This window comes from Acomys minous (genome assembly GCF_964271855.1).
Source record: "Acomys minous genome assembly, chromosome: 4".
Classification (NCBI taxonomy): Eukaryota; Metazoa; Chordata; class Mammalia; order Rodentia; family Muridae; genus Acomys; species Acomys minous.
The window spans coordinates 33,008,251-33,018,599 of NC_140486.1; positions in this window are offsets into that span (position 1 = coordinate 33,008,251).

The following is a 10,349-nucleotide window of genomic DNA, read 5'->3' on the forward strand; positions in this document are numbered from 1 at the left end:
GATCTATTGTCTATCTACGAATGTGTTGAAACCTTTATGTGCCACACTCCACTAACGTATACAAATTCTATCTTTTCATTTATCAGATAAAAAGAAATTTTCAAAGTGTTTACCTTGAACTCTTTGAGCCTGTAAAGGTTAGTCTTCATCACACCTATCAAATATTTCAAACAAAATCTTCCACTAATTAAAATTACTGCTTGAAACTGCTTGGGTCAAATGTCACCACCATCACTAAATGGGAAATTAGACTCACTTCCCTCACAAGGTTACTGAAGTCAAATGGCAGTTAATGCAGAGCATCTTTAAGGATGGGGGAGCTTCTGAATTGTTTACAGAGAAAGAGGATGTGTACAAATCCACCTGGCATTCTTGTCCTTAAAAAATATATATTAATTTTTTTCTCCTTTATTAATTTATTCTTGTTACATCTCAATGGTTATCCCATCCCTTGTATCCTCCCATTCTTCCCTCCCTCCCATTTTCCCCTTACTCCCCTCCCCTATGACTGTTCCTGAGGGGGATTACCTCCCCCTGTATATGTTCATAGGGTATCAAGTCTCTTCTTGGTAACCTGCTGTCCTTCCTCTGAGTGCCACCAGGGTAAAACCCCTAAAGAACATGAAATAGCAAATGGGACTTTTGAAAACCCCAGCAAAGGGACTGATTCTGACATGAACTCTGGTGCCCCATATTTGACCACTTCCCCTTGATGGGGAGGCCTGGTAGCACTCAGAGAAAGAATAGGAAGGCTACCAAGATGAGACTTGATAGGCTGTGACCATATGGTGGGGGAGGAGGTCCCCTCTGTCACAGACCCCGGGCATGGGAACTGGGTGAAAGAGGGAGGGAGGGAGGAACAGGAAGAGACAAGCAAGGGGATAAAATTTGAGATGTAATCTGAATAAATTAATAAAAGAGGAAAAAATAAAATAAAATAAAAACAACAAAAAGAAAACCCCTGCAAAATAAAAAGAACTGTTAATTTTTATTGAAGTTTGAGAAAAGTTTCCCCTAGACTCCGAAAAAGATAAGAATATTCACTGAAATCTTGATTTAAATAGAAAAGAAATGTGGGGAATAAGGTTGTGTGTTTGCTTGTTTCTGTTTTGCCTTAAAATAGAGTCGTGCTTTACAGCCCAAGCAGACCTAGGATTCACAATCCTCCTTCCTGTGCCTCAAAAGCACAGGGATTTCAGGTCTGTATGATTACACAGGGATGGGGAAAGGGGGACAGTGAAAAGTAACTGAAACATTTGAGACTCAAGGTTTTATGAGCATACACATCTGTAACTACAAAATAAGAAATTGACAAAGCTCTTACCAAAATTTTAAGTCTTGAAAAATCAGATGCATAGTTAGCACATCTGATATAGAAAACATAGGCAGCAACCAAAAATTATATTGGGGACCTGGACAAATGGTTCAGCACTTAGGATGCTCACTGCTTTTCAAGAGGATGCAAGTTCAGTTGCTAGTACCCATGTCAGGTGGCTCAGAACTGCCTGTAACTCCAGCTGAGGGGATCTGGTACCATTTTCTGGCCCCTGTAGGCACATAGGCACTTGCTTGTGCATGGCCTATGAACACAAAGACACACACACACACACACACACACACACACACACACACACACCCACATGCTTCTGTAAGACAAAGGGCACTATCAACAGAACAAAATGACAGCGTACAGACTGGGAAAAGATCTTCACCAACCCTACATCTGACAATGGGCTAATATCCAAAATATACAAAAACTCAAGAAATTAAACACCAACAAACCAAATAATTCAATTTTAAAAATGGGATTCAGAACTAAACAAAGAATTCTCAACAGAGAATACTGAATGGCTGAGAAACACTTAAAGAAATGCTTAACATCCTTAGTCATCAGGGAAATGCAAATCAAAATGAGTCTGAGATTCTACCTTACACCTACCAGAATGGCTAAGATCAAAAACTCAAGTGACAGCCCATGCTGGGGAGGATGTGGAGAAAGGGGAACACTCCTCCGTTGCTGGTGGGAGTGCAAACTTGTGCAACCGCATTGGAAATCAATCTGGCACTTTCTTAGAAAAATTGAGAATAATGCTACCTCAACACCCAGCTATACCACTCCCGGACATATACCTGAAAGATACTTCATCATACAATGAGGACATTTGCTCAGCTATGTTCATAGCAGCTTTATTTGTAATAATCAGAAACTGGAGACAACCTAGATATCCCTAAGTCGAAGAATGGACAAAGAAACTGTGGTACATTTATACAATGGTATACTACTCTGCTATTAAAAACAAGGAAATCATGCAATTTCCAGTCCAATAGATGGAACTAGAAACGATTATCCTGAGTGACGTAATCCAGACCCAGAAAGACACACATGGTCTTATAAGTGGATATTAGCCCAACATAGATGTCATCTCAAAGGCTCCATGCAGACAGGGATCGGGACAGATGCTGGGATGCTGGGAGAAGCACTGAGAGTTGTGTGAAAGAGTGGGGGTAATGGAAGGAGCAGGAGGGGTCAGGAGCTCCTCAGGAAAACCATCAAAGCCAAAGCCGGAGGATCTGCACAAACTGATGCACCAACCAAGGACAACGCATGCCAAGAATCTAGACCCCCTGTTCAGTTGTAGCTGGTGGACAGCTCCATGTCTTGGAAAGGGGTTGGGTGACCAGGGACTGTCTCTGACATGAACTCTGGTGCCTGCAATTTGATCACTTCCCCCTTGGTGGGGTGGCCTTGCAGGCATACAGAGGAAAGGATGCAGGCTCTCCTGATCAGACCTGATAGGCTGTGGTCAGATGGCGGGGAGGAATGCCCACTCTATCCCTCCATCCTTGTCAGAGGGCTAGGGGAGGGGAATAGGGTGGAAGAGAGAGGATGGGAACAGGAAAATAATAGCAAGGGGATGACTATCAGGATGCAATATGAATAAATTATAATATATAAATAAATAAATTTTAAAGTAGTACAGGTTAACCATGCTACAATCCACAGATCTAAAGAAGCAAGGGAGAGGCCAAGGGAAGGTCCCCAAAAAATCACTCAAAAGAGGAAATAAAATAGATATCTGAAGTAGATTGAGGGAGAGAGCTGTGTGGGAGAGGGCGAGGGGAGGGTAACAAGAGTGGAGATCAGGTGTGCTGAGATCTGGGAGGGAGAAAAGGGAGGACAGGACCAAGAGAACTGAAATAGGTGGGGTAGAATTTCTGGGACAAGGAAGGCTCCCAGTAGTCTATGGGGCTGACCTTAGCTGAGACTCCTATCAGTGGGGTATATGAGGCCTGAAGTGCCACCTCCTGTAGCCAGGTGGGACTTCCAGTGGCAGGAGGAGGACACCGACCTATCCACAAAACCTTTGCCCCAAACTTCATTCTGCCTATGAGAAAGGTAGGGATTAAGGTGGAACAGAGATTGAGGAAATGGTAGACCGATAACTGGCTCAACTTGAAACCTACACGATGGGAGAGAGCCAACCCCTGACACTATTATTGACACTTTGCTATGCTTGCAAACAAAAGCCTAGCATAACTAACTGTCTTCTGAGAGGCTTCGTCCAGCATCTGATAGAAACAGATGCAGAATCCCACAGCCAAACAATAGCCTAGCTCAAGGAGTTTTGTGGAAGAATGGGAGGAAGGACTGAAGGATTTGGAGAGGTCAAAAATACCACAAGAAGACCTACAGAGAAACTAACCTGGGCCCGTGGGAGCTCACAGAGACTGAACCACCAACCAAAGAGCATGCATGGGCTGGACCTAAACCCCATACACATATGTAACAGATGTGCAGCAGGGTCATCATGTGGGTCCCCTAATAATGGGAGTAGGGGCTGTCTCTGTCGGATCCCTTTCCCCTAGCTAGGCTTCCTTATCTGGCCTCAGTGGGAGAGGATGTGCTTAGTCCTGCTGTGACTTGAGGTGCCAGGGTGAGTTGGTACTCCTTAGCATCCTCCTTCTCTGAAAAGAATAGAGCGCGGCTGGGGGCTGGGGGCTGGGGGCTGGGGGCATGAAGGCTGGGGAGGGGGACAGGAGCTGGAATCAGGCTGTAAAGTGATTAATTAAAAAAACTAAATAAAAATAAATTTAAAATATTAAATAAATAATAAAATATTTAATTCAGAGTATATTTAGTTATGAATATAGTCATTATACATGGATATATGATTATATGTATAAATATTATAATATTTTTAAAGTAAAATAAATTTAATACCATAATAAAGGTATTAAAAACTAACAAACAAGTTAAATTGTTAGGGGAGATTTTGATAGAACTACAAAGATATCTCTCAGCATTTACAAAAGTCTAAGGTCTGTACCTAAGAAAATCGAGGGATAGTCTCATCTAATGAGTCTAATTTGAATTTCAGGAATATAACGTAGTACAGGTGAGGAAAATAAATCTCTATTGATCAGGCTGGCCTCAAACTCACAAAGAACCATCTGCCTCTGCCCCCAAAGTGTTTGGGATTAAAGGTGTGTGCCACCATCACCCAGCTGAAAAGACATCTTTAACCTAAGGGAATTACTGCCATTACTGCTAGGTGATAGACAGCAATAAACCAGACTCTTCAGAGCTACAAGTAGAAGCATGCACAGCACATGCTACATTGTACAAACAGACATGACAAAACAAGCACCTCCTTAAGGTACAGAACTGTCTTAAGGACCAAAGAACGCTTTCTTTAAATATCTTTTTGTTTTAACCTTAATTTTACATGTCTAGGGGAGAAAAATCTAGAAATTTAGCAAAATACTTGTGTTCCTTCACTAAAAAGAATTCTTTATAAAATGTTTGTTTCTGCCTCATTTTTCAAATTACATAGCTTGCATATTTTTAAATGGTAAAATTCAACTAAGCCACCGATTTGCCTTTTGTCTTGGGATTGATTTTCACCTTCTATAAAACAAACAGGCTAACAGAAATCAGATTTTTGTACTGTCCTTTATTTCTAAAAGTTAAATTAACCAGAGGCTCCAAACATTTAAATGCCTTTAAGTCTCCCCCTGAGTTTTTCTACATATTTGCAAAACCTTGTAAGTAGGCGCCTGAAGGAGAAAGCTTTGCCATGTGTTGCAATATTGCAAGGCAATTTGACAAATCTAGATAAGTGAACTACCCATGTCATTGAGACATCTCCATTCCATCAGGTCTCTGTGTCTCCTCACTGTGACGTAGATGGATTTCCTAAGTCCTTTCCCAAAGCCCATCCATCAGCAAGCAGCCATTTCTGTGGAGGAATGGCCTGTGCGTTGACTTGCCTTGGATAAACAGTGTGTAATACTATTTATTTTGCCGCAGATATGAGAGGCCGAAGACGTGCAACCCTCTCCTCAGAAATACCAAAGCTAAACTGGCCCCATCACCCCAAGGCTAGTCAGTTTGGATTAGCTGATCTATAATGGACGCAAGTATATGCCATTAGAATGAACACGTGTGGTGATTTGGATAAGAAATGTCTCCCTTGAGCTCACATATTTAAATCCATGGTCCCCAGTGGGCGGTTCTGTCTGAGGAGATAATGAAACTTTCAGGCTGGCAGCCTTGCAGGAGAAAGTATGTCACAGATGAGGCATGGGGACCTTTGAGAACATACACCATCTCTCAACCTTGCAGTTTACTCTCTTTGCTTCTTGTCTGCAGATGAGATGTGACCTCTCAACACACTGCCCCCCACTGCTCTGCCTTCCCTACTGTTATGGGGATCTAGCCCTCTGGAACTGTAGGCCAACTTCTACTTTTCCATGAGCTGCCTTTGGTCGTATACTTTACCACAGGCAAAAAGTAACTAATACAATTTGAGAGTAGAGGCAATTATCATCTACTTCTTTTAATTTTTGCATGTGTATGTGTGTGTGTGTGTGTGTGTGTGTGTGTGTGTGTGTGTGTGTGTGTGTGTTTATAGGTGTGCATACATGTGGGCATATGGATGTGGAGGCCCAAAGCTGATGTGGGCATCTCTCTTGAAATTATCCACTCTATGTACTGAGGTAGGATTGCACACTGAACTCTGAGCTCACTAACAAGAGCTGGTATACCTAGTTGACTTGCCCCAGAAACCCCTCACCTCTGCCTCCTGAGTATGAGGATTTCCCAGGACCACCATGCCTGCCAAGTCTTACATGGCCTCTGTGGATCTGAACTTCAGTCCTCACATTTATGGGACAACTTTATCTACTGAGCCGTCTCTGAAGCCACCATCTAGATAGGTGACAGTGAAAGAAGCGTTCTGCTCTTAAGGAATGGAGGACAAAGGGGAGCGAGGACAGGACAGTTATAAAGCTCATGAACTGATGCACCAACCCCACACAGGACTGGCTCTGATGTCCCATAAAACTTATTTTAGCCAGTTTTACCTCACGCGCAATGTCCTGCCCCTTCTACCTGCTTGGTTCCTGTATCATGTGCTAAGTCCACTTAGACATTACTCCACATTCTGCCCTGATCTCACACTGTGAAAAGAACTAGGTCCTCCCAATTCGCACTCTCTTGGATGTACCATACATACAGGGTTTCCTTATCTCACATGAAAGACCCTTAAAAACTTCCTTTGCTTTGCAGTAAAATGGGACGTTTGAAATAACCAGGTGAAACACAGCTTTGGAGAAAAATATTCTAACCTATACTTGTATTTGTACCAGCCGTTGATGTAATTTCTCAGATAATGAAAAATGAGTATGTAAAATTGTAAGGATGTTGACATAGCAAGTTCTGCAATGCAAGATCTCTGCTAAAACTAAAGAGCATTAGGCCCTGGTGTGCTTGTATTGGAAAAGCTTTAATTTGGCCAGCTGTATCATGTGGCTCTGAGGGCGTATTTCACAGAATATTGCATTTTTCATGTCTGCCATGGGAGAACTCTCTCCAGAAAGCTGGATCAGAAGGTTACCAGTGCTTTTGAGACTCAAAAGGCAGAGCATGCTTTGCCAAATAGAGCACTGTCTTTCCCAGTGATCAAACACTGAGTATTTGGAAAGCAGAGCTGAAAGTCTGCTAATTGTTTGCCGACGGTCAGAGCAGCCAGACATAGCACCATCATAACCTTTACTTTCTGTGATTTGTTGCTTACATTTCTTCTCTTTGAATACTTAATTCTCTTCATATTTGCCTATAAGATTTATTTCACACAAAAATGTATTGATTACAGTCTTTACAAGCACTGTCTAATATTTCTGGTGACTGCGAGTTTTAGGACATACTCCTTGGTTAGTATGATTTCCTATAGAGAACTGCCCGAGACAGTGTTTATTAGGTTTATGTCTAACTGGCAAGCTATTTCTGCAAGCTTGTTCTTAACTCTCAGTTTCATTTGCCCAAGCCCCACCTTGGGTGCTAAATAGGCATACAATCATTGTCATATATAAAGAGTAAGTACTAAAACTGTAGCTTGTAAATTGACTGAATCCATTACCAAGGCACACTTACAATTTCAGATATATTTGCAAACATTCACAGAAATGTACGGTACATACACATGTGCCCACATGCAGAGGAAACGCTCTGCTTGCAGTTATAGTTACCTGTTTAGCCCATGAAGGCGCCATCCTTACACCAGCCAGGCTGTCTGACAAGGACAGATTAAGAAGCTCCCGGGTCCTTTCATATAAAACGCATGTTCTGCTGTGGGGGAAAGCATGGTGTCAGGTAGACCAGAACTCCAAAGCACATTTAATTCCTTTAAGAAAAACTCATTCGTTTTTATTTTTATTTTCTACTTTTGATGACTTAATAACCCCAATAAAACCATGCAGCATCTACATAGGCGTGCTCTTCTGGGGACAGGAGGCATTTCGACACCTATCTGCCTGCAATGTGCCAGCTCCTGGAAGTAATAAGCTGTTGGGTCTGAATCATAAGTAGAGTCATGATGTGAAATCATTATTTTAATGGCTCTTAATATTATTTTCCAAAGAAGTCTTAAATGTTCTCATTGTCATGTTAGTTTTTCAGCCATTCAGGATCTGAAGACAAAATAATATACCTTATCAGGAAAATCTCATAATGCCTTGCCAAGCAGAGCTGTGTTTTTATCCAGTGTTCAAGAGAGGTAGTATGAACTTTAACTCTTTTTTGGGGGGTGGTTTGCTTTGTTTTTAATTAAAGAAAGGTGAAATTACCCAAGCTTAAACATGCATAACCCTTAAAGTTATTATTTGCCTATGTAAACCATCAGGTTTACTTATGTAGATTTTTGGAAAGTGTCCTTTATTTTCTCTCATGGAAGAGGTATCATTTATTTTAAAAAAATAAAAAGGAAAAAGGAGGAATTCTTCCAACTAAAAAGAATTGTAAAAATCAAGAAAAGTAACTGTTTCTCCTTCTGCTTTTCAGACTTCAGTGGGGAATTTATTTTTCACCATACAGGCCTCATTACAATCCGACCACAGTTCTTAGAAGACATACTTGCAGCTGCCAGAAAAGTAACGCCTTTTTATCCTCACTTCCTGCCAAGGCTTGCTGTTCTTGGCAAGACACAAAAAGTCACTTGGATGTGAACTCAGATTGAGGTGCTGTTCAAAGTCCCTGGTCTACATGCTAAAGAGAAACTGTAGAGGAAAGAAAGGGGACTGAAGTGGCTCCAGTGGGTCCTCTCTGGCCTTGCTGTTGTTGTAGCGGGCATGATTTTGTTCTCATTTAATCACTGAATAATGTCCCATTGTACACCTGAAGCATCTTTCCAGTATCTTCCCATCAATCAATATATTCTTAGGCCATTTTCACTACGTGTAATTGTGGACAGTGCCATAATGGACATAGGAGTGCATGTGTCTATCCAACCATTGATTTCCTTTCCTTTGGATATAGGCCCGGTGGCAGGATAGCTGGGTTTCAGCAATTGTTAATCTTTTTGTAAACTACTTTAAATTTTTCAATTAAAATATAACCTACAGTCTGACAGAGGAGTTACACTTAGATACTTTCCCATCTTTATAGTTTCATCTTCCCTAACCTTGTAACACTCCCTACACAGGATACTGATTTCAAATTGCTCCTATATCGAGTTAAAGGGAAATTATGCATTTAGTCTCAACTAATGTATCTAGAGAGTTTCCATCCTATTATGTCTGACTCATGTTTACATGATTATCCTTTTAGTGTAGTTTGATTAACTACAATTGCACAGCTCTACAAATTTGTAAGCAAGTCATGAGATTTCTGGAAGTGCACTTGAAAATGAAAGATATTGTTTTTCTAGTTTCTTAGCATGGCCTAGTTCTTGATACATAGTTGGTAGCTGATCAGTAAATAACCATGAAGTGAATTCTCCAATGGGAACCGATGAATGAAACTGCTGCTTGCACAGGCAAGAGGTCACAAGGGTGAACCTAGTATTCCATGGAAGTCTTGAAGGAGAAAATCAGGCTAGCAACATAGGTGCCATTAGCAGTGATTTGGAGAGTTAGAGATTTAGCTCCCATAGCCTAGAATCTGGCAGCCAGTGGCCACAGTGCTATGATTATAAAGTTCTGTCTTACAAATATAGCATCAACATCCCATTGAAGAAATGGAAAGAAGACAAAAGCAGAATCCATTTGTATCAGGAAAGCATTTCATTTCCAGAAATACTTTTAATAAACTTCCACAGTGACTCCAAGGTTGTCTCTCCTGGCCACCTTTTGCTGCAGTGGAAGGTAGGCTGTTGTGGTGATTTGGGATTTCTACCCCCCTGAAATCAGTGACTTGTTAGAAAAGAACAAGCCATATTATGGGTAAGTACCAGTGACACATGGAGAAGTGGGGTTATCCATGCAAATGTCTCAGTGTCTGGCACAGTGTGACACTGGGTAAGTTGTGGTTATTGATTATTTATCAACTAATATTATTTCCTTCTTGTAATGCTCCCAGTAGCCAAAAATTGAAGTCTGCATATTAGATGTACTTCAATTGTACAATTGTTATTTTTCTATGAAACCATGAAAGTAATACTTTTTTTAATTTAGAAAATATTGTCAATATCTCTTTCCTCTTTATCTTTCCCAGCCCTTCTTCAACCATTTTCTCTTATAAAAACTACTAAACCTCTTTGGCTTCCTGACGCAACTCAACCAATGACTTGTGTTGACTTTCTATTTATGGATCCAGGAATAGACTGTGTAGGATGGAGCACCATAACACCTGCAAACTATCGCCTGGAACCTCAGATACTGCAGTGGTTACTCACAGCTTAGTGTGCAGATATTAACACTGTCTGGGTAGGACTTGGAACAATGGCAGTAACTGAGTGAGGAGCCAGTAGTTGTGTCCTTTGCTCTCCTTTCCTAAAGAGAGTCTTTAAGATAGAATAGTTGCCATGGTCTCAAAATAGGTCTGTCCTGTTCACATGACAAGCTTTTGTCTG